We start from the raw sequence: 16,819 nt of genomic DNA on the forward strand, positions 1-16,819 counted from the left end.
ACCTCCATACTGCTTTCCACAATGGTTGAACTAATTTACATTCCCACCAGCAGTGTAGGAGGGTTCCCCTTTCTCCACAGCCTCGCCAACATTTGTTGTTGTTTGTCTTTTGGATGGCAGCTATCCTTACTGGTGTGAGGTGATACCTCATTGTAGTTTTAATTTGCATTTCTCTGATAATTAGCGATGTGGAGCATCTTTTCATGTGTCTCTTGGCCATCTGTATTTCTTTTTTGGAGAACTGTCTGTTCAGTTCCTCTGCCCATTTTTTAATTGGGTTATTTGTTTTTTGTTTGTTGAGGCGTGTGAGCTCTTTATATATTCTGGACGTCAAGCCTTTATCAGATCTGTCATTTTCAAATATATTCTCCCATACTGTAGGGTTCCTTTTTGTTCTATTGATGGTGTCTTTCTCTGTACAGAAGCTTTTCAGCTTAATGTAGTCCCACTTGCTCATTTTTGCTGTTGTTTTCCTTGCCCGGGGAGATATGTTCAAGAAGAGATCACTCATGTTTATGTCTAAGAGGTATTTGCCTATGTTTTTTTCCAAGAGTTTAATGGTTTCGTGACTTACATTCAGGTCTTTGATCCATTTTGAGTTTACCTTTGTATATGGGGTTAGACAATGGTCCAGTTTCATTCTCCTACATGTAGCTGTCCAGTTTTGCCAGCACCATCTGTTGAAGAGACTGTCATTTTGCCATTGTATGTCCATGGCTCCTTTATCAAATATTAATTGACCATATATGTTTGGGTTAATTTCTGGGGTCTCTAATCTGTTCCACTGGTCTGTGGCTCTGTTCTTGTGCCAGTACCAAATTGTCTTGATTACTATGGCTTTGTAGTAGAGCTTGAAGTTGGGGAGTGAGATCCCCCCTACTTTATTCTTCTTTTTCAGGATTGCTTTGGCTATTCGGGGTCTTTGGTGTTTCCATATGAATTTTTGAATTATTTGTTCCAATTCATTGAAGAATGTTGCTGGTAATTTGAGAGGGATTGCATCAAATCTGTATATTGCTTTGGGCAGGATGGCCATTTTGACAATATTAATTCTTCCTAGCCATGAGCATGGGATGAGTTTCCATTTGATAGTGTCCCCTTTAATTTCTCTTAAGAGTGACTTATAGTTTTCAGAGTATAAGTCTTTCACTTCCTTGGTTAGGTTTATTCCTAGGTATTTTATTCTTTTTGATGCAATGGTGAATGGAATTGTTTTCCTGATTTCTCTTTCTATTGATTCATTGTTAGTGTATAGGAAAGCTACAGATTTCTGTGTGTTGATTTTGTATCCTGCAACTTTGCTGTATTCCGATATCAGTTCTAGTAGTTTTGGAGTGGAGTCTTTAGGGTTTTTTATGTACAGTATCATATCATCTGCAAATAGTGACAGTTTAACTTCTTCTTTACCAATCTGGATTCCTTGTATTTCTTTGTTTTGTCTGATTGCCGTGGCTAGGACCTCCAGTACTATGTTAAATAACAGTGGGGAGAGTGGGCATCCCTGTCTGGTTCCCGATCTCAGTGGAAATGCTTTCAGCTTCTCGCTGTTCAGTATAATGCTGGCTGTGGGTTTATCATATATGGCCTTTATTATGTTGAGGTACTTGCCCTCTATTCCCATTTTGCTGAGAGTTTTTATCATGAATGGATGTTGAATTTTGTCAAATGCTTTTTCAGCATCTATGGAGATGATCATGTGGTTTTTGTCTTTCTTTTTGTTGATGTGGTGGATGATGTTGATGGATTTTCGAATGTTGTACCATCCTTGCATCCCTGGGATGAACCCCACTTGGTCATGGTGTATGATCCTTTTGATATACTGTTGAATTCTGTTTGCTAATATTTTATTGAGTATTTTTGCATCTACATTCATCAGGGATATTGGTCTGTAATTTTCTTTTTTGGTGGGGTCTTTTCCTGGTTTTGGTATTAGGGTGATGTTGGCTTCATAGAATGAGTTTGGGAGTATTCCCTCTTCTTCTATTTTGTGGAACACTTTAAGGAGAATGGGTATTATGTCTTCTCTGTGTGTCTGATAAAATTCCGAGGTAAATCCGTCCGGCCCCGGGGTTTTGTTCTTGGGTAGTTTTTTGATTACTGTTTCAATTTCTTTGCTTGTAATTGGTTTGTTTAACTTTTGTGTTTCTTCCTTGGTCAGTCTTGGAAGGTTGTATTTTTCTAGAAAGTTGTCCATTTCTTCTAGGTTTTCCAGCTTGTTGGCATATAGGTTTTCATAGTAGTCTTTAATAATTCTTTGTATTTCTGTGGAGTCTGTCGTGATTTTTCCATTCTCATTTCTGATTATGTTGATTTGTGTTGACTCTCTTTTTCTCTTAATAAGTTGGGCTAGAGGCTTATCTATTTTGTTTATTTTCTCAAAGAACCAGCTCTTGGTTTCGTTGATTTTTGCTATTGTTTTATTCTTCTCAATTTTGTTTATTTCTTCTCTGATCTTTATTATGTCCCTCCTTCTGCTGACTTTAGGCCTCATTTGTTCTTCTTTTTCCAGTTTTAATAATTGTGATGTTAGACTATTCATTTGGGATTGTTCTTCCTTCTTCAAGTGTGCCTGGATTGCTATATACTTTCCTCTTAAGACTGCTTTCGCTGCATCCCACAGAAGTTGGGGCTTAGTGTTGTTGTTGTCATTTGTTTCTATATATTCCTTGATCTCTATTTTGATTTGTTCATTGATCCATTGATTATTTAGTAGCATGTTGTTAAGCCTCCATGTGTTTGTGAGCCTTTTTGTTTTCTTTGTAGAATTTATTTCTACTTTCATACCTTTGTGGTCTGAAAAATTGGTTGGTAGAATTTCAATATTGTGGAATTTACTGAGGCTCTTTTTGTGAGCTAGTATGTGGTCTATTCTGGAGAATGTTCCATGTGCACTTGAGAAGAATGTATATCCTGTTGCTTTTGGATGTAAAGTTCTATAGATGTCTATTAGGTCCATCTGTTCTAGTGTGTTGTTCAGTGCCTGTGTGTCTTTACTTATTTTCTGCCCGGTGGATCTATCCTTTGGGGTGAGTGGTGTGTTGAAGTCTCCTACAATGAATGCATTGCATTCTATTTCCCTCTTTAGTTCTGTTAGTATTTGCTTCACATATGCTGGTGCTCCTGTATTGGGTGCATATATATTTAGAATGGTTATATCCTCTTGTTGGACTAAGCCCTTTATCATTATGTAGTGGCCTTCTTTATCTCTTGTTACTTTCTTTGTTTTGAAGTCTATTTTGTCTGATATTAGTACTGCAACCCCTGCTTTCTTCTCACTGTTGTTTGCCTGAAATATGTTTTTCCATCCCTTGACTTTTAGTCTATGCTTATCTTTGGGTTTAAGGTGAGTTTCTTGTAAGCAGCATATAGATGGGTCTTGCTTTTTTATCCATTCTATTACTCTATGTCTTTTGATTGGTGCATTAAGTCCATTTACATTTAGGGTGACTATTGAAAGATATGTACTTATTGCCATTGCAGGCTTTAGATTCGTGGTTACCAAAGGTTCAAGGTTAGCTTCTTTAGTATCTTACTGCCTAACTTAGCTCGCTTATTGAGCTGTTATATACACTGTCTGGAGAGTCTTTTCTTCTCTCCCTTCTTATTCCTCCTCCTCCCTTCTTCATATGTTGTGTGTTTTGTTCTGTGCTCTTTTTAGGGGTGCTCCCATCTAGAGCAGTCCCTGTAGGATGCCCTGTAGAGGTGGTTTGTGGGAAGCAAATTCCCTCAGCTTTTGCTTGTCTGGGAATTGTTTGATCCCACCATCATATTTAAATGATAGTCGTGCTGGATACAGTATCCTTGGTTCAAGGCCCTTCTGTTTCATTGCATTAAGTATATCATGCCATTCTCTTCTGGCCTGTAGGGTTTCTGTTGAGAAGTCTGATGTTAGCCTGATTGGTTTTCCTTTATAGGTGACCTTTTTCTCTCTAGCTGCCTTTAAAACTCTTTCCTTGTCCTTGATCTTTGCCATTTTAATTATTATGTGTCTTGGTGTTGTCCTCCTTGGATCCTTTCTGTTGGGGGTTCTGTATAATTCCATGGTCTGTTCGATTATTTCCTCCCCCAGTTTGGGGAAGTTTTCAGCAATTATTTCTTCAAAGACACTTTCTATCCCTTTTCCTCTTTCTTCCTCTTCTGGTATCCCTATAATACGAATGTTTTTCCTTTTGTATTGGTCACATATTTCTCTTAGTGTTGTTTCATTCCTGGAGATCCTTTTATCTCTCTCTATGTCAGCTTCTATACGTTCCTGTTCTCTGGCTTCTATTCCTTCAATGGCCTCTTGCATCTTATCCATTCTGCTTATAAATCCTTCCAGGGATTGTTTCACCTCTGTGATCTCTTTCCTGACATCTGTGATCTCCTTCCGGACTTCATCCCACTGCTCTTGCATTTTTCTCTGCATCTCATCCCACTGCTCTTGCATTTTTCTCTGCATCTCATCCCATTGCTCTTGCATTTTTCTCTGCATCTCTGTCAGCATGTTCATGATTTTTATTTTGAATTCTTTTTCAGGAAGACTAGTTAGGTCTGTCTCCTTCTCAGGTGTTGTCTCTGTGATCTTTGTCTGCCTGTAGTTTTGCCTTTTCATGGTGATAGAGATAGTTTGCAGAGCTGGTACAAGTGACCGCTGGAAGAGCTTCCCTTCTTGTTGGTTTGTAGCCTTTTCCTGGGAGAATAGCGACCTCTAGTGGCTTGTGCTGGGCAGCTGCACGCAGACAGGGCTTCTGCTTCCTGCCCAGTTGCTTTGGGGTTTATCTCCGCTGTTGCTGTGGGCTTGGCCTGGCTGGGGCTGTTCCTCCAAAATGGTGGAGCCCCGTTGGAGGGGGAGCAGCCAGGAGACTATTTATCTCCGTAAGGGGCCTCTGTGCTCCCTGCTGCCCAGGGGGTTAGAGTGCCCAGAGATCCCCAGATTCCCTGCTTCTGGTCTAAGTGACCTGTCCTGCCCCTTTAAGATTTCCAAAAAGCACTCTCCAAACCAAAACAACAGCAGCAACAATGAGAGAGGGAACAGAAAGAAAGAGAAAAAAAAAAGGAAAAAAAGGGGAAAAACAAGCGATTTTTTTTTTTTTTTTTTTTTTGTCCTCAGGTGCCGGTCCCAGGCACCCGCTCACTGGTCCTGCTGCCCTGTCTCCCTAGCACCAGGGTCCCTGTCCTTTCAAGGCTTCCAAAAAGCACCCACCCACCGGTCCCGCAGGGAAGGAACGCTCAATATTCTTTGTCCTCAGGCACTGGTCCCACGCACCCGCTCACCAGTCCCGCCGCCCTGCCTCCCTAGCACCGGGGTCCCTGTCCCTTCAAGGCTTAAGGACCAGCTTTTATAATTAATTTCAATAAATATGCATGAATAATAATCTTTGTCAAAAACTGCCTTTATTTTGCCTATACTCTTGGTGGACAGTTTAGTTAGCTATAAAAACATGAATTAACAGTTGACAGTTTTTTGCTTCCTCTCAGTATCTTTGAATGTATTATTCCACAGTTTTGTCTCTTCCATTGGTGTGGATTTATTAGCTGGCAATCGCATTCTTTTTTTAAATTAATCTGCTTTTTCTGATTGTTTTCAAAGTCCTCCCAGTCCCCCACCTTCTCCTTTTTCCTGGTCTATGATTTCTGTAAAGACATATGTAGTTATGTCTTTAGAAATAATACAATTATCTAAAATTGTTCTCCTTATTTTTCTATAAGTGCATACCATTTAATAATCCCAATGAATTAGTGTGCTTTTTAAAACTGAAATTGATCTATTATATAAAGTCAAGAAAAACCACATCCATTTTATTTTTGAATGTTGACTCTCCACTGTTCTTTATAATATATTCTTTTGTACACCTTCACAAGTTCTCCATCTCCATGTCTTGTAACATCAGTTTCATTGTTTCCTCTTGTCAGTTCTGTGTGCTAAATTCTGTGAAATTTTCTCAAAACTGTCTTGCAGTTTACTTATTATATTTTTGTATATTTATAATCTGATATTGAACCCTTTATTACAGATTATTTTATTCAGATACATTTTATTTTCTGCATTTGTCATTTCAGATAATCTGGCTTTTTCCCCTTTAATCTGTCTGTCTTGTTTCCCTTAGTGTTCTCATTTTTTGTTATTGTATCTATATATATAGTTTATTTTGTCTTCTTCTTCATCTAAGTCTAGTATTATTATGGACTTTTTGACATAGCTTTATTACTTGATCCACTGGGTACTAATTTAGCTGTTTGCTCTCCCCATTGAGTCTCACTCTCATCAACATGGTTTATAATTTTTGCTTGCAAATTTCTCTTTGGTAGGGACTGCTCTTTGTGTGAAGGATTGGGATTCCTTGCTCTGTGAAACTGTGGCTACACAAAGATTTATTTGTAGTTTTCCAGGAGACAAGGAGTTTCAGCAGTCCAGGACCAGTTTTTATTGTTATATTTTAACGATGAGAATCTCACACTACATTAATAGAGTAAATTAGACAATAAAACAGTATATGGTATAAGCTTCAGATGTTTTTCCTTGTTACTTTTCTGATTTGTTACTTTTTGTTTTATTGTAATGGAAAGAAGTACCTTTCGTGAGTTCTAGCATATACAGAGATCTCACTACGTCCCATAGGCCCAAAGTCATTATCTTCTGTCCCCAAGAAGACTTTGACAGCCAACTCATATTTGTTGCAGTCTATATCTGTATAATACTACCTTCTCTGTCTCTGCCCTTTGCCCTCTGTGACATTATAGATCTGTCTTTAATTGTCCTCTGCATTTCTGATGCCTGGGCACCTTTTCCTTGCAGTCTCAAATTAATCTATGTATCTAAAAAATGTTAAGTTTTCTGCCATCCGTACTTCTTAAGTGTTTTTTTTAAATATAACCTTATAAAGTTTGCTTTCGTTAGTCTACCATATTGCTGGAAACAGTAGCTGTTTTCAGTGTCATTACATTTTTTGAGTAAAGAACATCCTTAAGGTGTAAGTAATGAATTTTGGAAATGATATTTTCTATTCATTTCTGATGTTAACTCTGATTAGAAATTATCAAAAATTGTTCTTCTTATTTTTCTATAGGTGCATACCATTTAAAAACCCCGATATTTCTCTAGTGTTGAAGGCTCTTGCAGTTTTTCAGATATGCCTTTTGCAACATCATCTCTCAGTGTGTAAAAAAAATAAGAGGAAATTGAGAAAGCCATGTGAGAGATGGCTGCACATGTTCTGAATCACAATAACTAGAATTTCTGTATAATACATAGCATCATCCTACTTTCATCATTTTTGAATCTTTCTTCTAAAAGTAATATATTAGCAAAAGCCATGGGTAATTGTGTTTTCTATTAATCAAAGTAATTTTAATAGGAATTGGTCAGATAGATTATACTGCTTGGTTATGTTATACTTTTTAATGAGTTATTTTAATTAATCTTAAAATTATCTTAGAAGTGAATTTTCTTACTATTAATTTCTCTAAGGATTCTTATAGGAATATAATAAAATTATGTTCCCGGTGGCTTACAGATCATCTCTGCAATTGTGCACCACAAGGTTTTTCTAGAATTAATCCATCTATTTTTACTTAAAATGTTTCTATCCTTACTCCAAGAGTGTTGACATTTTTCTTCCATATGGGTTCTTTTTTGGAGGATATTTTTATTTGTAAGAATGGTAGTGGTCTAAAACCTGAATGCAACAATAATCGATTTACTTCATATTCCAATTCCATTGCTAGTATGTATTAGGAATTTCTGACAAGATACTAGAAGAATATTTTTAGGTTTCAGTAGAATGTGAATATTATTTATCCTTATTGTATCTTTCCTCTTATGTTTTTTTAGACCTAGTTGAACTCCTGCAGGAGAATAGGGGTGGGATGGGGAGAAGGTCCTGAGTATTAATCATATTTGACCCAAAAAAACTTATAATATTATCTCGAGAAACCCAAGTATATTTTAACAATGCAGTATGGAATGGTTGGTCTAAAAGAGAGGAAAAATGAAAAAGTTAGTACTTACGGTTGAAATATTCTGAAAAGAGTCTGGATAATAAAATCCCCTTATGATCTTTCTCTCAGCCATCTAGTGGGCCGTGTGGACAGCTGATCCAAACATTCCCCCAAAACTTGAAATTCTTCATTCTTCTCTCTGCCATAATTATTCCCCACATCTGACTGTTAAGCAAGAAGAAGCGTCAAGCTTAAGGAAAAAATAAAAAATAGAAATAAGCAATAAATGAAATAATCTAAAAAGGCTTAAGAGAATAGTAGAAATAATGTCCACTTGGAGAAAACAGAACAATTATAAGAAGTACACACAAAATGCAAGACTGTCACACACTAAGGAAATAGTTTACCTGAGTAGATCTCTGATCTTCCTAGAGATTGGATTAGAAAGACTAAGAAGGCATTTATCAAGATTTGCTCCCTAGAATAGAGTGGTGAGTTTATTAAGTTACAACTTATATTATGCCACTAATTCCAAAACAGAAGTGATGGGTAAAGCATTACCACCTCACAAAAAAATTTTATAGGGCTTTTTTTTTTAAATTCACTAGTTCTTAGAGTTTGTGAGTTGGCAACAGGTAAAATGAGACTCATACTAGTTTGGTTGGTAGTTAGAGATAATTTACTTTACATAATTATTTCACATTCCAAATGTAACTTATTCCTTTGGGCTGCTTCAGCATGTACTGTTGAAAATAGGAATGATCTATTTTCTTTTTTGTTTTATGGTATTCCTCAGCATGTTGCATGATTTAGTTGAGAAGGGAACATGGGCTTTAGCAGCAAGCAAGCCACATTTGCATCAAGCTGCCTAAGAATTCTCTGAGCTTGTCCTCCTCATCCGTAAATGTGGGGTGTGACAACCAGCACCACTGTTTGGTTGTAGGGAGGATCAGATGGGCAGTGTATGGGACAGGACTGTCTTTAATGCAGCTTTCTGCTGTCATGGACTATATCTAGTCTCGATTCCCATTACATTTCTACTATGAAACACAGTGCTTAGCCTAGAATAGTGGTCTGGTGAAAAAGTGTTAAATAAAAAAAAAAATGTGTAAGCCATGTTTCCCATGCACCCTATGAACCACCAGTCTTTTCCCATTACTTTTTAAGAATTCTAAGTTCCAGCCATCCAACTTGTTTTGACTTATCTGTCCTTGTGTTACCCTTCTGTAGTGCACAATGCAACTGGAGAGATTATTCTAATGAAGGTTGATCTTAAGATCAATTCCAAATTTCTTACAGCTCCCACCTCATACTCTAATCTCCTCTTTCACCACAAGTTCTGCATGCTTTGTTATCCATTACACCACTCTGGACATATCCAGGACCTGGTAAAGTGCCTCAAGCTATATTATATTAATTAAGGTATATGCTAAGGTGCTGTAACAAAGACACCCCAGAATGATGTAAGCAAGATAAGTGCTCAAATGCTTAAACAGTTGAGCATTTATTTCTCTTTTGTAGCTGGATAGAAGTAAGTTGGTCAGATGACTCTTGATGTAGTCAACATGTGTCGTCCATGTCTGGGCAGTTCTTGTGCTCAGTCAGGAGGAAGGAGGAAAGAGGGGCAGGGAGAAGGGGACACACATGCATTCCTTCCCAGAGTGCCAATCTTCACTTCTCAAAATTGCCTTTGCCACAACTCTGTCATGTAGCCACAAACAATATCAAGGCATCTGAGCAAGGTAATTTTTTGCTAGGTAGCTATATTTAGAGCTAAAATGTGGATTTCCATTATTAAAGGAGGGGGGAATAGATATCAGGGTACAGTTAGCAGCCATTGCCTTTTAAGTTTTTATAATTCCCTCTTATGTCATGGTTCTCCCTGAATAGTAGCGGTCAATTAGTTTTGTTCTATTTTTCCCACAAAAGTCTAGAGTCCTTGAAGATGTGGGAAATATGTCCCATTCATCATTATCTCACTAATGCTGATAATAGTCCCCAATACAGAGTAGGTGCTCAGTTAGTGATTGTTAAATGGATTAACAGCACTAAAATCAAGGCAGATCTCTTAGGGATATGTGGTAAAAAGAGAATTTTTTTTTTTTGAATAGTGTCACTATGCTCTTTACAATTTGTTTTTTCCCATTTTCCTTATCTTTATTCTGAGCTAATCAAGGTATGGATAAAGGAAAAACTGAAAAGAAGTGGGCATCCCTCATAGGAAATTTATCTGGAAAAAACAAGGCAAACTTTGATTAAAGCTGCTGTGTCTGGTGTAGGCTATCGGTGACTTCATAACATATTACATGAATTCTGTCGAAAGCCTCACCATCCCTGGGTTAAAAAAAAAAAAGAGTCCAATTAGGTCTCTTAGAGAACTAAAAGGTTTTTGGTATCTGAAGCCAAATCTTAAATAGCTGATACTATGGGGATTTTTCTCCTAAAATTTATCAACTAAAAGAGGTTTAATAAGTTTCATCAGTATCAAATGTTGAGGTACCTTCCCTCAACATTCATTTCTCCAGTCTGCATACCCCTGAGGCTTGGGTGACTTGGGTTCAGGTTGGAGGACGGGAAACAGGTAAAGATGTCTCCAGAAAGATCCAGAAACTAAAAATCAAATTGTAGAATGGCTGCAAATGTGACAGAACTGACTCCCCTTATTCCATGCCTTTATATCTCACCTTCCCTCATAAAAGAAATCATGCACATCAGCATTAGGGTTGACATTTCAACTAATATGTTTGGTGTTAGAAAAATTAAAATCAGAGCTCACATTTCTTCTTCCAGTCTTTAGGCAATGGTGCAAGTAGTATGCTTTACATGTGGTAGAAGATGTTTTAAAATAAATTTTTTAAAAAGGTTTCTAAAATTCAGGACTCAGCGAATTTTTCGATGCTTGAATCTCCTCAAGTCTTGAATATGATTTCAGAAGCTTAATTCATTAGATATCTATACATGCTGCTAACCTGAGCAAGAGTATAAGTTCTAAGTGAAACACTATTTTGAAATTTTTCTCCATTCAGAGCCTGTTAAATTTTTAGTGAACATCCATTATAGGTCACTTTGTGGGCTACATAGTCTATGACAGTGTAACACAAAATCCAAAGTAAAGGACCACTTTTAAAAATAATTTAATTCATTGCAGACCAAAACGTCTATAAAATAGAATTAAAATATAGCCATGACACATTGTATGAAAGCTTTTAAAAGCTGACTCAGGTTCTGAAGCCATCTCACTATGGACCCCAGGAGCAAGTGGTCTACAGACAGATTACACTTTGAGAGCAGTGATCTAGTAAATATGAAAAGAAATAATATTTCTTTTCTCAAGTAGCTTACACCGTGAGTGTACATTCACACCCAAGTGAAAGACCTAGGCATAATTAATTCACAACTAACATAGGTAATAATTGTAGTAAATGGTTTATAACACTTGACCTGAAAATGAAAGAGGCATCAAAAGCTAGCTATGCTAGATGTGACTGATAGTCATAGCGACTAATTCTTGATTATTTATGATGTGGTAGGGACTATACTAAGTGCTTTTTACATGTATCAAGTCATTTAATTCTCAGCAGTGCACCAGGAGGTAGATAATTATTGTTTACCCAATATTATACAGCAAAAACAGGCAGGTCTCTATATCCCTCTCTGTCTCTGCCTCTTTGTTACACACACACACACACACACACACACACACACACACACGTACACGTACACACAAACACACACACACACACGTACACACAAGTAACAAGAAGACCTGGATTTGTACCCAGGCCAATCTGTCTGATTCATATAAACAGCCCATGGGCTTAACCTTTTCTTTATAATGCTTTGAAGGAAGAACTGAACTTTGAAAAAAGGAGGAAGTTTCTAACTGACTTAGCAAACAAAATGAGCAAAGATATCAAACAGTGAGTTAGTGGACTTGGTGGGTGCAGACCAGTGTCTAGGACAGAGGACCCTAAGGGTACAGTTGCAGATAATCTTAAAGATGTAGGAAATGGTAGGATGGAGAAGTGATAGAATCTGCCACAGGAGGAGCAGGTATGGGGAGATGTTAAGTCTGAAATAAGAAATATCCAGCCAGATACTCTGTAGCTGTAGGTAAGGATAGAAGTGATAGATGCAGGGGAAAGGTGGGCAGGAGCATGCATGCTGTGGGAGGAAGCTGCTGCTAACTGAGGGATAACTAGGTAAGGAGGAGGGATCTTTTGGGCAAAAGAGAATGGTCTGGTTAGGACTTACTGGTTTCAGATGTTAGCAAATAAATCATATGAAGATGTATATGTGGAATTGTTCGAGCTCCTAACATATGTCAGACACTCCTGGCCCCTGGAAATATTCATCATGTCTTCTCAGGTTGTATACAAGCTAATTTTGTTGAGTAAATACATTGGGAAATTTAGGTGTGTAGTTGGAAGGGAAGGCTCATCTTTAAGGCTAACCGCTCTTTAGAACCAGCATTGTAGAAGGCGGTCTGCGTGCATAGAATAGCTCCCAGTTAGGTTTGGAGCTACAAGCCTGCAGAACACTTTGTGGTCCTTAACTGTATGCCACTCACTTGGTCACAGTTTAGACTCTGTAATATTTTGACAATTAATCATCCTTCACACATATAGCAGGGCTACTCTGCAGTCTCCCAAGAGGCAGCAGGTATTTTTGAATTATGCACTTTGGAACAAAACAGGGAACTCACTGATACTGGTCATCTTCATCAAGAACAAGGAAGACTCCATCATTTTATTTTAGGCCAAGTTATATCTCAGCACAGCAATTTTTACCTGTATCGAATTTTGTAGGTGGTGTGTGTAAAAGAAGAACTGGGGAAGGAGAAGATAGGGGAGAAAAGAAAACAGCAGAAAGCTTTTTTATTTTTTTTAAACAGGAAATGTGTCCTTGGCACAAGAGGACAGTTATGAGATATTTTCTCTTTTTATTTAATATATTTTTTACAGAAAAGAGCCTTATATAATATACCACTAAGCCAACATAATTCAAATTGCCACGTGGAAAGCATAATTAAAGCAGTATATTTGAAATCTTTCTGGAGTTTGGAGTTATGATCCAGCCATTTAAGAAATCTGAAGGCACTCAAGCTATTTCATTCTCTCTCAAGGACACGCTGCATAAAGTCTCATAGTTCAGAGGAAAGCTGTCACTACCTGCTTAATACCTTAATTATTTGTGGTACCTTATCTCAGTTGCCCTGATGCCCTGCCTTCTAAATCCTGTTTGCTAAGCTTTTCTTTCAGGATCACAAGTTGCCTATATTCTTGGTTCCCAGAAGTTGGGTCATTAATTTTTCAGAACTGCCCAATTTGGTTAGCACTCATTTGTTTGTGATATTAACCCAAGTGATATTAGCTTGGCCAATTTTATTTTATTTCTGTACACAGCATATAGAGAAATCAGATTATATGAATGCTTAGACTAAGCTTTAACCCCCTGTATAGTGTCCATTAGGTAGACCCTCTGTATCAGTCTGCTTTAGCTAATCTTCAGTTTTCATTAGACCATTTTAGTAAAATTTCCACCAAGAAGCCAGTCCTTGACAAGAAAAGTCCAGAGCATCTTTGCTTAAGCTCTTTTTTATTATTCCTACTCTGCTTTGTCTTTGTTTTGACGTAGAAAACTCTTCTATCCACAAACAGGTCTCTGCTACTGTGGGATGAAGAGAAAGGAAATAACATGGCACCTGATCCCCCATGTCTTTGGGTTTGTGGCATCAGAAGTCTGCTCTGAGATTTCTGCTTTAATAGTTTGGGAATGTGGTACACCTCTTTGAGATTTCATATTCTGAAGTAGCCCCTCTATTTAATAGAACCTGCTGCCTCGATGAAACAGTCTATGCACTGTGCAATCTGGTAGCCCCGAGGAATGTGTGGCTATGAAACACATGAAATGCTGCTTGTGTGACTGGGAAACTGAATTTTTAATTTTAGTTATATTAACAAATTGAAATTGAAATAGTTTCATGTGACTCATGGCTTCCATGTTAAGAAAGTGCAATGCTGAAGTGGGCTCATCAGTGGCGTGTTCTGTGGGAATGGCAGCTCGGGGCAGTGGAAATGCAGCCTCATTCACTCATGTCTCTGGGCCCTTCGAGATGTTAGTGTGACATATGTCTCTGTACCTCGCTGTTCCCACCAGAAATGTCTAAGTAAAAACATGTCCTTACTTGAGGCATTAGTAAGCTAAAACATGGATGAAACAGGCTTTCTCCCTCACGTGTAGACACTCTATAGATATTAGTTAAAAAATATAAAAAGGAGACCATGAGATAGAGGACTTGGAATAAACTTAAGCATCCATATGTGAGATAATAATGAATGATTTAAGATTTCTGAGTTGTTACCTCATTTGTAAAGGTAACTCATGATCCCTGCCCTGCCTATCTGAGGGGGTTTCCAGGTTCTGCAGCTGCCACCTCCTGGGTGTTTCTTGAGTCTGTTTCCCTTCCTCCTTCCTGCTGTTATTGCCTCATCACTTGTGGATGGCATTGCAGCCTCCTGCCAGGCCTCCTTGCCTCCGTTCTCCTCAGATGTGGACTTTGTATAATAAACCTGAGTTTTAAAACTTACCACTCTGTTCCCCATCACCTAAAGGTCAAGTCAATATGAATGTCAACCAAGGACAAATGGTGAACTGGCTGTCACTTGCACATCTATCCTTTACTTGTATCTTTCTCTAAACTTCATCTCAGACTTGTCCAGATCTCTTGTCATTCCCCACCACACTCCACATGTTCTGCCATTTCTCACCTCCATGGCTTCACTCTACCTCTGCCTACGATGCCCTCTTTCTCTCCAGCCTTCATCCCTCTACCTCCATCTTCCTCTCCACCTCCATGCCCATCAGTGGACTGACTAACGCTTGCTATTCTTACTTTAGCACTCAGTTCAAGGAAGACAATCTAGGAAAACCTCCCCAGCCACATCTACCCTTAGCCTCACTCCAAAACCAGTCTGTGTCACCATCCTCTTCCAAATGAAGATCTCTTTCACTAAAGACACACTAGGGTCCTATGTCTTTCTATATATGCTTCCCCACTAAACCAAAATCTCTTTGAAAGAGTAGCTCACGTCTCACTCACTGTCATAACCCAAACATCTGTTAGTTACAGCACCTAAGGGCTTGCTGACAAGATGAGGTTGTCCCAGGGATCCCATGAAATAATGTAGGTGAAAGCACTTTCAAAATGGCAAAGCACTCTGAAGATATAAGGTGATACTATTTTAATTAAACTTGCCTGCTGACTTGGTGCCTGTATCATGCTGACCAACTTAATGACAAGCAAAGCTCTCGCACCCCATGGTTCCAGCTGTCTGGATGTTTCTCACCATGGGGGCCAGACAACTCTACTTCAGACAGGATGTGTCCTCTCCCCTCTGATTCTCACTTGTTAGTCCACACAGGCTGCTGCCAGCGCTCTACTGACAGGCCACTCTTATAAATGCGGCAATGCGCAGGCCAGGTTGTTTTCCTAATAAATGCCATGCACATATCTCCCCCCTTATATGCAAAAGGGAAATGTAATGGGAAATTTCAAACAGGCTGGGATTCCTTGGTGCTCTGAGACAGATGATTACTTACCTAAAGATAAAGTCTTCCTGAGAATACTCAAAGGAGAGCCTTCAGCCACCTTTGTGCTGAGGTTAGACAACTTCAGGGACCCTCTAGACCAGGGGCTGGCAAATGTGTGGCTCTCAGGACAAACCTGACCCTCTACCCCATACACCTGTATACATGAAGTTTTATTGGAACACAGCCATGCCTGGTTGCCTTCACATTACAAGTGCAAATTTGCTAGTTGCACCAGGTCAAGTAATATATGTAGTTGGAAGAATGGCAGTAAAGTATTGAACACAGCCTGTGGCATCTTGCAGAACTGAATGTAAATCTGAACCTTATCAACATATGAGCTCTATAAATTTGGGCAGATTATTTTGTTTGATCCTTAATTTCTACAGTTGTCAAATATTGTTAGAATTAAGAGAGATCATGTTCTTGTAAAGCATTTAGGAGAGTGCCTGGCATCTAGTGAGCGCTTAAGGGGTAGCAATACTGAGAATGCTGCTGTTGGAGGCGAGAAAGGAGGAAGAAGAGGAGGGGGAGGAGGAGGACAGGGGGAAGGGGTTAAAACGGTATGTGCAAAGCACTACTTGAAGTGATAGAAAGAAGTATTAAAACCATCATGTGTTAATGTTGAAAAAACATAAAAAGGGACCTCAGATTTTGGGGCTCCTGCCACGCTTGTGTGTTTGAAGACAGTTTCTACATTTCCTGCAAGATGTGAACTAGATCTTTTGAAGAAAGATATGAACTAGCTCTTCAAGCCGCTACTCTAAGAGATCAAATAGAAATACTTATATAACCAGACATTATATAAGAAGAGATAAAAATACTGAATACTAGCTGTTACTAGAACACAAAAATCCTGCATTTAGAGTCTCAAAGATACCAGAAGTTGCTGTTTAGTTAAACAGTGCTAAAATGTCTTTGCAAAAAAATATTGGAAATGTCTGTAGGTCTGTGGAGGACAAAATGGTGGTTCTCAGGAATATGTACTGCTTTCATGCCCCACAGTTTAGTCCCCTACTTTTATCTCTTTTTGGGAAGCCCCCAACCTCCATCCCAACTCATGTTGTTTTAGTGAAGCTGACCATAATCTCAAGTCTAGGCAAAAGCATATACTGTCAAGACGAAGCATTTTACATGGCCTCCTGGTAATTGTGTACAGAATGGCTGCACAACCCAGGTATGACGAAAAAATTCTACTCACTTAGACAGAATGAGCTGAATTCTCTATCCACTGAAAGAAAGACACCCAGATGTACCAATTGCTAAGATGAGCCTTTTATTCCCTGTGCATCTCTTTATAGAAAATGCC

General features: G+C 38.5%; 1 protein-coding gene across 4 annotated transcripts in view; it reads left to right on the forward strand.

Moving 5' to 3' along the window:
- GRM7 (glutamate metabotropic receptor 7) overlaps positions 1 to 16,819 on the forward strand; it is a 933,157-nt gene that overhangs the window by 561,343 nt on the left and 354,995 nt on the right. The gene's annotated exons all lie outside the window — the stretch shown is intronic.

The sequence above is a fragment of the Manis javanica genome, chromosome 3 (genome assembly GCF_040802235.1).
Source record: "Manis javanica isolate MJ-LG chromosome 3, MJ_LKY, whole genome shotgun sequence".
In the NCBI taxonomy this organism is placed as follows: domain Eukaryota; kingdom Metazoa; phylum Chordata; class Mammalia; order Pholidota; family Manidae; genus Manis; species Manis javanica.